Genomic DNA, 14,010 nt, shown 5'->3' with positions numbered 1-14,010 from the left:
TCCAATAACAATAGCTGAATCATGGGAGCTTTCTCTACATGAAGTACGCACAATACTTTTACTAATCGGAAAGGGGTGCTCTAAATAAGATCCCTCAACATAATAATGCACCCTACCAAAAATAAGCAGATAAATGTGTGCCATAATTCTGTATTAATAAGTAATAAACAGCCTCACCAGTAGGATACCCAAGGGAGATAAAAGTGTTCAGAACAATGAAATAAGTGGTTGACTGCCTTACCAAGTAAAACTGACAACTTTGTATAAATTGAAAATGTTTAACTTTAAGGTGGAGGTTGGGCCTTACTAGGTAACTGAAAAGCACCAAAAAAATCTATGCTTTCAAAGAAGATAGGATTTGCCCAAATGTATGGCCTCCTTGTCTCTTTATCTTCACCTGAAGTTTATCAGTAGATAAAAAAACATAGATAAGGAGAGGTAGCTCCAATTATGGTTGACAAAAGTAGTTACGTTATGAAGGCACACCTTAAAAAAAATGAGTAACCCTCTGCACCCCCCAATACAGTAACTGTATATAGCAGTCACAACTGCCTATACGCTTCATCTTCAGTTCTTCAATGATTTTTTTCTTTTGCTAGTAATAAATTACAAATCCAGATGCGGTAGCAGTAGATCATTGGTGAGGAGGCAAAGTTAGTTTTAGACACAGTGAGGTGCCATAATATGGACTGTCAATAAGTGTGATGCCATGTTTGCGAGCATGTCGGCAAGCGTCTCATGATGGAAGTGCATCCCATCCAGGACTGGCATGCTACATTGTGTCCATTGCTTACAGCAGTTGTTTCTTTCCCTGTAGCACTGAACAGAACAAAGTGGGCACATAAGAATGAAGGAAAGTCTGGACCATCTGATACTGGTGCTATAAATTAAATAGCCTGGCTTACTTGTACTTGTATGTTTTAGTTATAGACATCAGTTATCACAATTAATTCTGACTATTGATTTTTGTTTGGTTTTGTCTGCATCTACTAGTGGATTAGATCAGCATGTTTAGTTTGTAATATATTTTCTGATGTATTCCTTGTTTGCTGTTCTGTTGAGGTCAAAGGCAAAATATCCCGACTCTTTTGCAAAGCTTGTATTTAGATATGAAACTCAGTAGTCACCATGTCACTTCAGATTTGTTCAAGTTTGGCTGTGCTCTGTCTTTTTCAGGATGAACTGCAGTGATCACCTCTAAATTTTTGGTATAAACTTGTCAGTGCTTTCTAGTTTGTAATTAGCTTTGCACTACACATATAATTAATTCATCTAGTTTACTTGCCTTGTTACTGTATGTGAGCTGTCATATATTAATATATATATATATATGTATATATATATATATATACACACACACACACACATATATATATATATAATGTGTGTGTGTATATATATATATATATATATATATATATATATATATATATATGTGTGTGTGTGTGTGTGTGTGTGTGTGTGTGTGTGTGTGTGTGTGTATATATATATATATATATATATATATATATATATATATATATATATACGGGTCTAGGACACATGCTCATGTCCAAAACCCAAAAATCGAACACACATACACGAAAGTGCTTATCATCAAAAAGCGCTTTTGTGTATGTGTAGTTCAAAAAAAAAATCTACAGTTCTGCAGGGGGGCTTTGCCCCCTGCACCCCCACCCCCCTACTTTATTATTCTCACTCCAAGATCGCACTACAGTAGGGAAAAGGGAATTTTTCCTTACCCGCACTGTAGTCCGATCTACGAAACAGGCACACATGCATGGAAGCGCTTCTCGATATTAAGCACTTTCTTGTATGTGTGTTTGATGTTTTGTTATTCGGACATATGCTAGTCGAGCATGTGTCTGGATCCCATATATATATATATATATATATATATATATATATATATGTGTGTGTGTGTGTATATATGCATGTGTGTATATATATATATATATATATATATATATATATATATATATATATATATATATATATATATATAAAATCAGTTTTCCTTCTTTGTTGCATTGCAACCCTTTTCCTGTATATTAAGCATAGATACCCATAGATGTCCTCTCTTTTGGTAATTATACCATGATCTGTTTTATATTATTACTAATGAATTTACCACTAGTGGTATGCTGGTGTGTTTTGAACCATCAGTAAAAATGTAACTGCATTTCTGGAGGGAAAATAAAGTGTACGTGAAAGAAAAAAAAAACATAAAAGGAATGTGCAGGAAATACGAACTTACAGAGATGTTGTAGAACTTGAAGATGCACTCCAGGAATTTTATGCATCTGTCTTGCTGACATCTCTCACTTGAAAAAAATGACAAATTAAGAAGTACAACATTTCAAACACATTTCCATTATGAAGTAATACTTGAAGTAATTTAAAATGCATGGCGTGTTTAGAAAATCTAAATAAAGAGCATATTACTTTCAGTGGAAGTATATTCCTTCACTGTGGGTTGCCTATGATTTATTTATTAATGTGGTGATCAGATACTCCTGCTGGAGGGGTTTACTTTACAGAGTGTGAAAGAAAGAGAAATAATAAATTAGAAAACAGTAGAAAAATGTAGCCTGTGAAGATGTTGACTCAAAACAGGCTAGTGGATTTAAAGGAAAATGTTCTTTATTTTTATAAATGTATGTTTATTTTTAGACTTACATTTATTTTAATGATTTTAGTAAACATTATTGGAAATGTACATTCTTTTTTTATTATCCTGATGAAGTATACTGTTGTAAGTCCATGCAAAAAAATGGCGTAAAAGTTCCCAATTTTATGGGGGGAAAGATGTGCATCATTTGTTAAGTGGCATATTCCATCCCACTGCTTTATTGCTATACAGACAAAGACACAAACCTCTCAGGCTTATTAATGTAAAAGTATTTATTTCTACTTGTTTATTAATTAGTTAAGCCAGTTAAGCACAGCTGCTTCCATAGAGGGGCAGCTGGAGAGTACTGTTGTTGCTTCAATAGTGGGGCAGTTGGGGAGTACTGTAGGTGCTTCCGAGGGGCAGTTGGGGAGTACTATTGGTGCTCGTATAGAGTGGCAGTTGGGGAGTACTGTTGGTGCTCCATAGAGGGGCAGTTGGGGAGTACTGTCAGTGCTTCCATAGAGGAGCAGTTGAGGAGCACTGTTGGTGCTTCCATAGCGGGGCAGTTGGGGAGTACTGTTGGTGCTTCCAAAGCGGGGCAGTTGAGGAGCACTGTTGGTGCTTCTATAGTGGGGCATTTGAGGTGTACTGTCAGTGCTCCATAGAGAGGCAATTGGGGAGTGCTGTCAGTGCTTCAATAGAGGAGCAGTTGTGGAGCACTGTTGGCGCTTCCATTGTGGGGCAGATGAGGACTACTGTCTAGGTAGCTGACTTCTCAGAGTCACAGAAAAATTAAGTGGAGACTGAAGGGATCAAACACAGGACTAGATAATGGAGCTGGTTAGAAGTTCATAACTTCAATTCTTTGTGTTAGAAGGCTACAGTGACAGATATTTCCAGGCATATACTATATCATAATAAACTAATCCCCATCACGGTTTATAAATGTGATTTCAAATACTTTTACTGGTTAATTGATTCATTGATTGGTTCACTTATTTCTCTGTAAACACAAGAGTGAACTTATCCAAGTGGACCAAAGAAAGTGTTGACTCTAGACAAACAGAGAAGAAAATATCCATTTATCTGACCTATAACAGTATACAGCATTAATGAATAATGTATAAGGTAAATATAATATCTATAGGACATGAAGCTTGTACATATGACAAGTGATCTTCTATGGCAGCAGTCTTGAAGGAGCATTATAGAAAGTTGTAGAAGGTACATATAGATTTTGCATTATTTTCATGAAAGAGTGGATATCTTGAATACACAAGACAATGATAATGAAACAAAGTATACAAAAAATAAAACAGTTTGTGATATATATATATATATATATATATATATATATATATATATATATATATATAAACAAAGTATACAAAAAATAAAATAGTTTCTGGTATAAATATATATATATATATATATATATATATATATATATATATATATGTATATATCTATATATATATATATATATATATATATATATATATATATATATATAAACAATGTATACAAAAAATAAAATAGTTTGATAGTTTGTGGTGTGTGTGTATATATATATATATATATATATATATATAATGTGTGTGTGTGTATATATATATATATATATATATATATATATATATATATATAGATGTATATATATGTATATACAGTTTCTTTTATCATTAATAGCAGATGTAGAGTTTATTTTAATGTAATGTCCATCCCAGGCTGACACTGAAACTATCAGCTTTGATCAGTGCTGTAACCTGGCTAACAAAAAACTAAATAAATAAGTAAAAGCTCCTATCAGTGCTGGGAGTGTGCCATGTATGTGAACCATTTATTTTCCTTTACCATTTAAGAAACAATCTATAATTATGCAGTTTGGATTCAAGAACTGACAGTGACATTCCTCTTTGTATAACATGTTTTATAAGTTATTTTGCATGTGTACAGAATATTCTATAATCTTTAAAAAAAATCTAAATTTAATCTAAAAAAGTGAAAGTTAGACCAATGCATATTCTTTAGTTTCCATTGCTTCAAGAAGTTCTAGTAAAATGGCATTTCAAACACAATGTGGCACTTCTATTGACAGCTGCTTATATCAACAATAGTAGAGAAAATCATTGTCGTTAACAGTAAAGCCAATATTCATTTCCTTTAAGATTATGCAATGGCCAACTTGATAAGGTGTTGAAAAGGTGTCAAAGCTATTGTTACAGTATTTTGCCATTACTAAATTGTTGACTACAGGAAAACTAAATAATCTACATTCATACCAAGTTGTGATTTTTTTTTCACAGAACACTATATTATAGCTGTGTCCATTGTAATGCACTTAGAGTACATCGTAACACTAACCAACCATATATCTGTTGTTTTTTTCTGGTAAGAAAAAGGCAAGAGTTACAAAAGAGAAGTGATTAGTATGAGATATGCAGGATGGGACTATTTTAACATGGGTACAGGGCAATACTTGAAAGAACATAGTTAATTTATAAGTAAATACATTTATATGCAGTACTTGTTTGGTTCACAACTTCCTATGTCATTTTTGTGGGGGGGTGTTAGGACGTTTGCTCCTCTGTATCAAAATAAACAAAAGATTTTATTAATTTTGGAATCTGGCCACCTACACTTTTGTCAACACTAACTCCAACAGGATGATGCCCACTGACAAGGACATGTGACTTAAAAGATAGCCGCCTATGAGCTGAAGCTAGCACAGATGACAAATGTGGCCTAAATGTGGCAGTGGCACCATGTAATGCTTGTGACAGCACCATCACAAATGGTATATAGCTAGGTAGCACACATTTGCATGTGTGGAGACATGAGAGTACAACTGTTCAAATGTATATGCAGAGGTTATACATGTGATGCATGTGGGTACAGAGGTTGGTACTGTGTGCTAGTGAAATGGCTTTTCAAGTACATGCTTATGCATGGGGGCAATATGAGGGCATCAGATTAGCACTTAATCTGTTCTGCCTTTGGACTGCAGTATGGTACAGAGTTTGACACTATGTACTGGGGACTCTGCTGTGTTCTGCCTTAGAAATTTAGCGTGGCATTTTTGTGTCCTGGGTCATCCAAAACCAAGGTCTTTCACATGTCATCAGTAATGTTCTGCTCCCTTAAGAAAGATGCCATCAGCTTCAAAAGTTTCCCAGGAATTATCCAGTTTTGATACTGAGCCACAGAACATACATTATTGGCATATTCAGCTCCACAAGGTCTGTAGTTTACCTGTAACCTAGTGGCTATATTAAGGGGGTCCACTTTATCACTCCAGCTATGGTGCCATATGTCTTTTTGCATATGTTTTTAACAGATATATACAAGAAATAAGTGTTCTGCTGTTGGTAAACACATTATTCTAGGAATATGCAGTTATTTAGTGGCTGGCTACATACCTAGAGTCTGAGTGCCTCAGCTGATACTGTACTTCTGATATGTATATGATATTATTACATGTCTGTTTTTTCATAAAACTGAGCAGTTGTCACTGTATTTGCCTATTTTTAAATGATTCTGCTGAATTTTTAACTAAAGCCAATTACACAATGTCTTGGGTTTGAACAGCACAAATACCTCAGCATATGCAACTGTCTTAAATCTCTAGCTAATTGTTAAAGGTCTGTGAATTGCTGTCCTGCTATATAGTGTTTACATTCAGTAAAGTGCATCCAGCTGTAAGCAAGATTTAATTTTCTTGTATAGCTTCTACTTCCTCTAATTTCTTCTCTCCCACTTTTATTTCCAGCACACTTGCTGCTCAACTGTTACAAATCTCTGTACCCCCTCCCTCAAGGATGATCACTGCTAAAAGAATCCTTTGAATAAATAGCGAGAACAAAGCACATAACCTCTTTCTGAGGGACTCACTCTACTCTCCACTTAAGTGTAGGTCTTTATCATCTGATACCTAAAAATTATTTTGTATTTGTGCTTGTCAAGCCAGTAATTGGTGTGCAAATGCCAGGGACATCAGCTCCTTGTTTCTCCCTTAGTTCATGATAGTTTTCCCCAACTCCTTAGTAGTTCCTTTCCCCGTTTTTCCAGTAACCTTAGTAGTTTTAAACTTTCAGCTTGGCCTTTTGTTCTTTAAAAATATTTATATCAACTCAGTAAAACTAAACTAAAAAGTACCTTATAAGGGCTTACTAAATTCTTGCAAACCCAAAAGGGTAAGGTCAGGCTGGCTGCAGTGAAGCAATACAACTGTGTTCTGGGAAGTCTGACACCTACCACTGCTGCAGATAGGTCTTTCTATTTATAGGTAGTTTTTTCCTGTACTTTGTTTCCCTAGACAGCTCTGCCCACTTCATTCACCCTTACTTCACTCTGGCTCAACCCCTACCCTACCCCCAAATCTCACCCACCTCCACTATACCTACATTTATTTTGCACATACTACTCCCACACCTTATATACAACTGATCAAACAACATACTTCCACAGAACCATATTTTTTTCAACAACCAGTCCCTAGCTTTTCAAAAGCTCACACTTCATCCCTCACACCTCCATGTTGACTTTAATAAAACACAATTAATAATAATACTTGTTCACTCCTACTTTCACCTACATTGCCAAATAACTGTCCAGCAATAACAGCCCTAATTTTCATATACTGTATTGAATACTAAATCCAATACACTACATCAACATGCTACCCTTGTACACCACTGTCCTAATAACCCTTTCACTAGCTGCTCACCTTAAACCATATATACCTACCATACTCAATAACCTCCCATTACACTCCTTTTATCTATCCATCACAACTAAAACTCACAAGTATTATTTTTCTTGCAGTGTATAATAGATCATACATTCATCATGCTACATTTAATTTAATCCCTGTAAAAACTACGCATCACATCTCCCTTAAATATTATACATTCTTATCCAAAGTTCTCAACTATCTAGTAAACATAGCCATCCAGCTTACTCTTAGTGGAGATATCCACCCCACCCCTGGATCCAAATCTAACCGAATACAACACCCAGCACATCCAACCTCCATTACCATAGTCTAATTAATCTACCAAGGAAAAGAAATGATCTATTACTACTAAATATTAATCTCAGAAGAGTATTCAACAAAATACAGGAACTTCATACCACCCACCAGACGTGGCTATACTAACAAAAACCTGGCTGAAACCGCACACTAACGGTAATGGAATTATTCCCCCTGGATACAACATTCATAGGATAGACAGAAAGAAGAAAATAGGAGGAGGGCTAGCCATAAAAATAATTTCAATCTAGAACCCCTACACCATAGCAGCCCAGACTTTAACAATGCTGAACTACTACTTACCAAGCTGGAAATCAATTCCAACAAACACTTACTCATAGCAGGAACCTATATTCCACCTGGTAATAACATTTCCACAATAGAACACATACTCCACTGGACATCTAAAAATCTGCCACAGGAAACAATTATTATTCACTCACTCATACAACACCTAATCAATCTCAGGGCCTGCCCCTGTAACCCCCCTCCCTGAACCTAGTCCTAAGCAGCTTTAGAAGATATGGTTATATGGTTTATCTTTATTATATGACATATACTCGTTATTTTTAATAAGTCAAAGTATTGTTTGACAGATATAAATTCTCCTCTGTTGCATAACTGCATCAAGATGTGTTTTACATATATCTGTTTATATATTTTTAACCAGTGTTATAGTTTGCTTAGTGATGTACCTATATATGTATATATTTTCATGCAGTGTTATATTTTATGTATTTGGATCTTTTTCTCCTTGGGTCTCCACTGAAAACTGGCCACCTGGCTTAGTTAACGGATGTCAAATAAATAAATAAAGAAATAAATTATGGGTGATCTTAATACTGCTTAGTTCACCTGTAACACCAAAAATCCTACAAGCCATTTAAACCTTCAAGGCTTCACACAAATTATGCCCTCACCAGAGTAGACAAATAGACACTTTGTCCTTGACTGGATACTTACTAACAAACCCTCCCTTCCCCTACAGTCTGGCGGTCTTCCTGATAGCCTCAGTGATCATCTGATAACCTATATACTTAGTCTAATAACCCATCAAATCCATCGACAAACCCTAAAAAAAGAAATTTCAACCCCCAAATCTTTACATCTAGCCTCAAGCATTGTAATTGGTCTCCCCTAAAGAACCTACCCTAGAAAATGCTGTAGCACATTTTAACTCCACTTTCCTCAATATACTCAATAAATTAGGACCACCTAGAACAATAAGGACAAAGTCAAAAAACTACACCCAATGGCTTTCTAAGGAAACAAAACTTAAACAAAGAGATAAGGTCTTGAATCTCTGTCAGTCAAAAAAAATCTCCTACAAATCATCAAACATGCCTTTAACTTAGAAACAAAGTCAAAAGCATATCCAACAAGACAAGAAAAACTATTATAGTAATAATCAAGTAAAACATCAAAATGATCTTCAAAAATTCTGGTCAGCATAAAAAAATCCTACATCCTGGACAAACTTCACCACCAACCCCCTCATCCACAAATATTCCAAGTAATGTTGCTACTCAGTTTAACAGGTACTTTACACAAATTATTCTATTACTATCAAAAAATACCAGCTCCTTTCCACCAACAGTTCCATTAGCACCCACAAAGATGACAATGCCTTATCCGTTCGGCCTGTCCTAAACAACAGGATAAAAAAAAACTATTTAAAAACTTAAGACAACTACTCTAGTAGCTGATAACCAACCAGTGAATATCTAAAATTTTCTGCTGATGCCATATCCTATCCTATCTTATCTCCATTCTCATTAACCATTCTATCTCTGAACAACATGTCCCAACAATTTGGAAAATTTTACATATAATCCCCCTACACTAGGAGGTAAATCAACTCAACTCTCCAATTATAGGCCTATTACTATTCTATCCCCAGTATCCAAAATACTAGAAACAAGCATGCACTCACAACTTCTGGACTGTCTCTTAACTAACAGTCCACTACCCAAATCACAGCATGGATTTCAACCCAGTCACAATAGTACCACTGCCCTCTTGAACTTTATCAAGATAAGAATGAAGGTAAAATAGTTTCATCTCTAATTCTAGATGTGTCTAAGGCATTTGACACCATTTCACACTGCAAATTACTGTCTGTTCTCTCTGACCTAAGACTTAGCCACTCTGCACTTGTTTAATTCCAAAATTATCTAGCTGATCACCAGCAAGCTGTAAAATGACAACAAGACATCTCTCCTCTACTTCCAGTCGCCTTGGGTGTTCCACAAGGCTCTGACTTAGGATGTCTTTTCTTTAGTATCTTTACTAACGATCTTCACACTGCTGTCCATCATGCTTCCCTAGTTCAGTGTGCTGATGATTCCCCTCGTATATGTGCCGCCCCTTCCCTCCAACAACTTTAAGTTAAAACACAAGATTCATTCCCTGTAGTGGAATTCTGGCACTCTAATTAACAGCTCACCCTGGCACTCTAATGAACAGCTCATCATTAATGCTAACAAAATATGCTGTTCCAACCCACAAAGGCCACTGACCCCCTCCTGCATTCTATATAACATCTACAGATAACACCATCATCTCTCCCATATCTGAATCTAAACTCCTAGGCATAATTATTGAAAATAACATGAACTTTGACATACATGTAGCTCAAACTATCAAGAAGGTACATAAAAAAACTAGGCACATTATACAGAAACAAACGGAGGACACCAAAGCTGCAATTGCAAGACCCCACCTACTGTCTGCTGTCTTACATGCTTCAGCCATACTCGGCAATATAAAGAAAGCAGATCTAGGCAAACTCAAAGCATGTTATAATAAAATATCAAAATTCGACACACACTCTACATATAGATCCCACCACTGCTTAGCCCTAAAACAACTCACTTGGTTAGAACTTCCCCCATCTCTTGTCCTACACCCAGCTTACAATGACTTATAGATGACTTTACCAACCAAAAAAAGTCCCAGTTCTTTGAAACATATTACAACCATCCTCCAGTAATTGTGTCTTACTCTGTAATATTTATTTATTTATTTATTTATTTACATTTATTGACCGGGAGTGTCCGACTGGACGTCGGTCCATTTTCAGCGGAGGCCTGGGGAGAAAAGCTCCACAGTTAAAATAAACAGACAGTAGTTACATTGGATTACATAGCGATTAACAATTTAACATAGCAATTTCTTACAACATATTTACAGATGAAGAACATAGTACATCAGTAGACAACTAGAATCTTTATCTGTGAAGTACATAACAGACATTAACAAAGGTTACAATGAGAAGTTCCTGCTGTATAATAAGTACTAGGCTTATGAGCATCTGAGCTTGTTATAATCAAGGTAGTTAATGGAGTGGAAAGAAAGGTAGTGGTTAGATGGGGTGGGTGATATTAGAGTGGGAGTTGCAAGGGCATAGCCAGCATGTTTTTAGGTGCGCTTTCAGTAAAGTTTTGAAGTGAGTGCATGATGGTATGGAGGTAATTGTGGGTGGAAGGGAGTTCCATAATTTGGCTATGGTGCAAGAGAATAGTGCTTCACCAGTAGAGTTATTGGCTTTAGTGATCTGCAAGTGATTTTTGTTGCTGGATCTTAGTGGTCTGGTGGTGCGATAGGGTGGAGTAGATTCTGGAGGGATGGGACATTTAGTGGATGGTTTACTAGTTTGTGGGCGAGTGAAAGTTGATACCGCTGAAGGAGGTGAGGGAGTTCAAGCCAGCCCAGTTCAGCAAGTGAGAGACAGTGGTGACTATGGTAGGATGCCCCTGTGGTGATTTTGTTGTAGCAGCTCTCTAGCTTGTTTAGATCGCATTGCCTTAGGTTGGTATATATTGGAGAGGCATAAAGTAGGGTGGAGATAAGGTGGGAATTTGCTATTGAAATCTTTGCTGCTTTGGTGAGAAATTGCTTATTTCTGTATAACGCTCCTAGTTTTTTGTGGACTTTTTTTATGGTCATGGATATGTGAATGTCAAATTTTAGTTTGTCTATTTCCACTCATAGCAATGTGGTGTGTTCAGTTGGGTATAATAGTGGTGTTGTCTTTTGCTGTGATGTTAAAGTGAGAGTTGTTTTGAGTATGTTTGGTGGGTTGGAAGATGAGTAGTTTTGTTTGGGTTGAGTATTAATTGGGCATTGGATAACCAAGTTTCAACAGAGGAAAAGGCTTCCTGTGTGACTTTTTGCAGTTTGGAAGAGCAGATGATGGTTGAGTCATCTGCGTATTGTGTGTGTGTGCCATGTTTGGTGGCAGAGGCTAGATTATTGGTGTAAACAGAGAAGAGTAGGGGTCTAAGGATGGATCCTTGGGGAACCCCTATGGAGACAGGTAGTTGGGGAGATATGTCATTCTGCCATACAACGGCTTGTTGGCGGTCAGACAGGTAACTCTGAAACCAGTTGGTGACTGATTGAGAGAAGGATAGGTTATTGAGGACAGAGATAAGTTGTTAGTGTGCGACCATGTCAAATACTTTAGATAGGTCTAGGAAAGTAGCAGAGGAGAGATAACCATTGTTTTTATGCTGAAGGATAGTGTTAGTAAAGGATAGTAAGGCAGTGGTGGTGCTATGGTTTGGTCGGAAAGCATGCTGAGTACTGGAAAGGAGGTTGTTAGTAGGGAGGTAGTCTGAGACCTGAGAGTGTATGCATCTCTCTAGTATTTTTGGAGAGTGGAGAGAGAATAGCTATGGGGTGGTAATTGGTTAGTTCTGCGGAGGGTCCGCCTTTGTGGAGGGGAGTTATATGTGATACTTTCCACAGTGTGAGAACGTAACTTTCTGACAGAGATCAGTTAATCAAGATGGATACTGGGTAGGCCAGAGCATCAGCTGCGATTTGTAGTTATTCACTTGGGAGGTTGTCTGCTGCTAATTTGGTGGGTTTAAGTTTAGTTAAGAGTTTTTTTATGTTGGAGGTAGGAACAGGAGAAAAAGAGAAGACAGTGGGGAGATTACTAGTTGAAGGTGTGGGTTGGAGGGGAGGGGGGCTGTATTGTTTAGCTAGTGATAGTATGGTTTGGGTGATGTGTGTGTTGAATGAGGTAGCATTATTTTCTGAGGAGTGTGGGATGTTAGGAGGAGGGGTACTGATTTTACCTGGGTGGAGGATGGAGTTTATGGAGGACCAGAATTGTTTGGGGCTGTGTTGTGAGGAGTCTAGGGCAGACTGCGTAGTATTGGAATTTGTCCTGTTTTATTATCTTTTTGACACTCTTGCGTAGTTCTATGAATTTCTGTCTAGTTGAGGGGGTTTTGGTTTTGCACCAGTGCTCCCAGGCTTTACCCCTGTTTTTCATTTCTGACTTAGTGGTTTTCTGTAGACATGGGGAGGGTTGTGCTTTGGTTCTGGAAAATCTTATGGGGGCATGGTAATTAAGGATTCTCAGGAAGGTAGTATTAAAAAAATTCAACTGCGTCATCTAGACTGAGGTACTTTAGAGGATGCCAGTTACATTCTTTGAGGGATGAGATGAATGTGAGTGGGTTAAAGTTTAGTTTTTTACGTATTTGACGGTAGATGACAGGTTTAGCTTGGTATAGGTATTTTTTGAGTAGGAATGTTGGGGAGTGATCACCGAGGCTATCTGATAAGCAGCCTGTTATATATGACTGGGGGCTCTTACTGACTATTATACCATGACCCCCCCAAAACGTGCATGCTGATTGGCCAGCATGCACATTGTAAATCGAGTTATACTAATGGAAAAAGGTCCGGTCGCCCGGACTTTTTTCCATTAGTATAACTCTACTTTTAAAACACTGTCTCGCTATGTTAAATCAGTTTAACATAGTGAGACAGCTTTAAAATAAGCAACAGAGATCTCCGTTGCTTATTTTAAAGCTGTCTCGCTATGCTAAACCCATTTAACATAGCGAGACAGGTTTTAAAAAAAAAAAGCAACGAAGAAAGCAAGATCTCCATTGCTTTTTTTACTGTTTCGCTATGTTAAATGGGTTTAACATAGCGAGACAGTTTTAAAATAAGCAATGGACATCTCCGTTGCTTATTTTAAAACTGTCTCGCTATGTTAAACCCATTTAACATAGCGAAAACAAAAAAGCAACGGAGATCTTGCTTTCTCCATTGCTTTTGCCCACAGCTCTGATGTACTGCGCAGGCGCGCAGTACATCAGAACTGCCACGGATGCCAGACATCTGCGGAAGGGCAGTAAACAGGCATTATACTATGCCATTATTTAAGAAAAGTGATAGTTTCTTTTCTTAAATAATGTCATGGTATAATAGCAATAACCCACTTCTGAGTGTGGGTAATACTGTATTTACCCACGGTTGGCTTTGTTTGGTCCCTCGGGCTTCGCCCTCGGGACCAAACCACGCCAACCGTGGGTAAATCCAGCATTACCCACACCCA

This window comes from Protopterus annectens, chromosome 12.part0 (assembly GCF_019279795.1).
Source record: "Protopterus annectens isolate FY-2018-M chromosome 12.part0, PAN1.0, whole genome shotgun sequence".
In the NCBI taxonomy this organism is placed as follows: Eukaryota; Metazoa; Chordata; order Ceratodontiformes; family Protopteridae; genus Protopterus; species Protopterus annectens.
The sequence above is the reverse complement of the archived record's forward strand: the minus strand, read 5'-3'. Positions refer to the sequence as shown.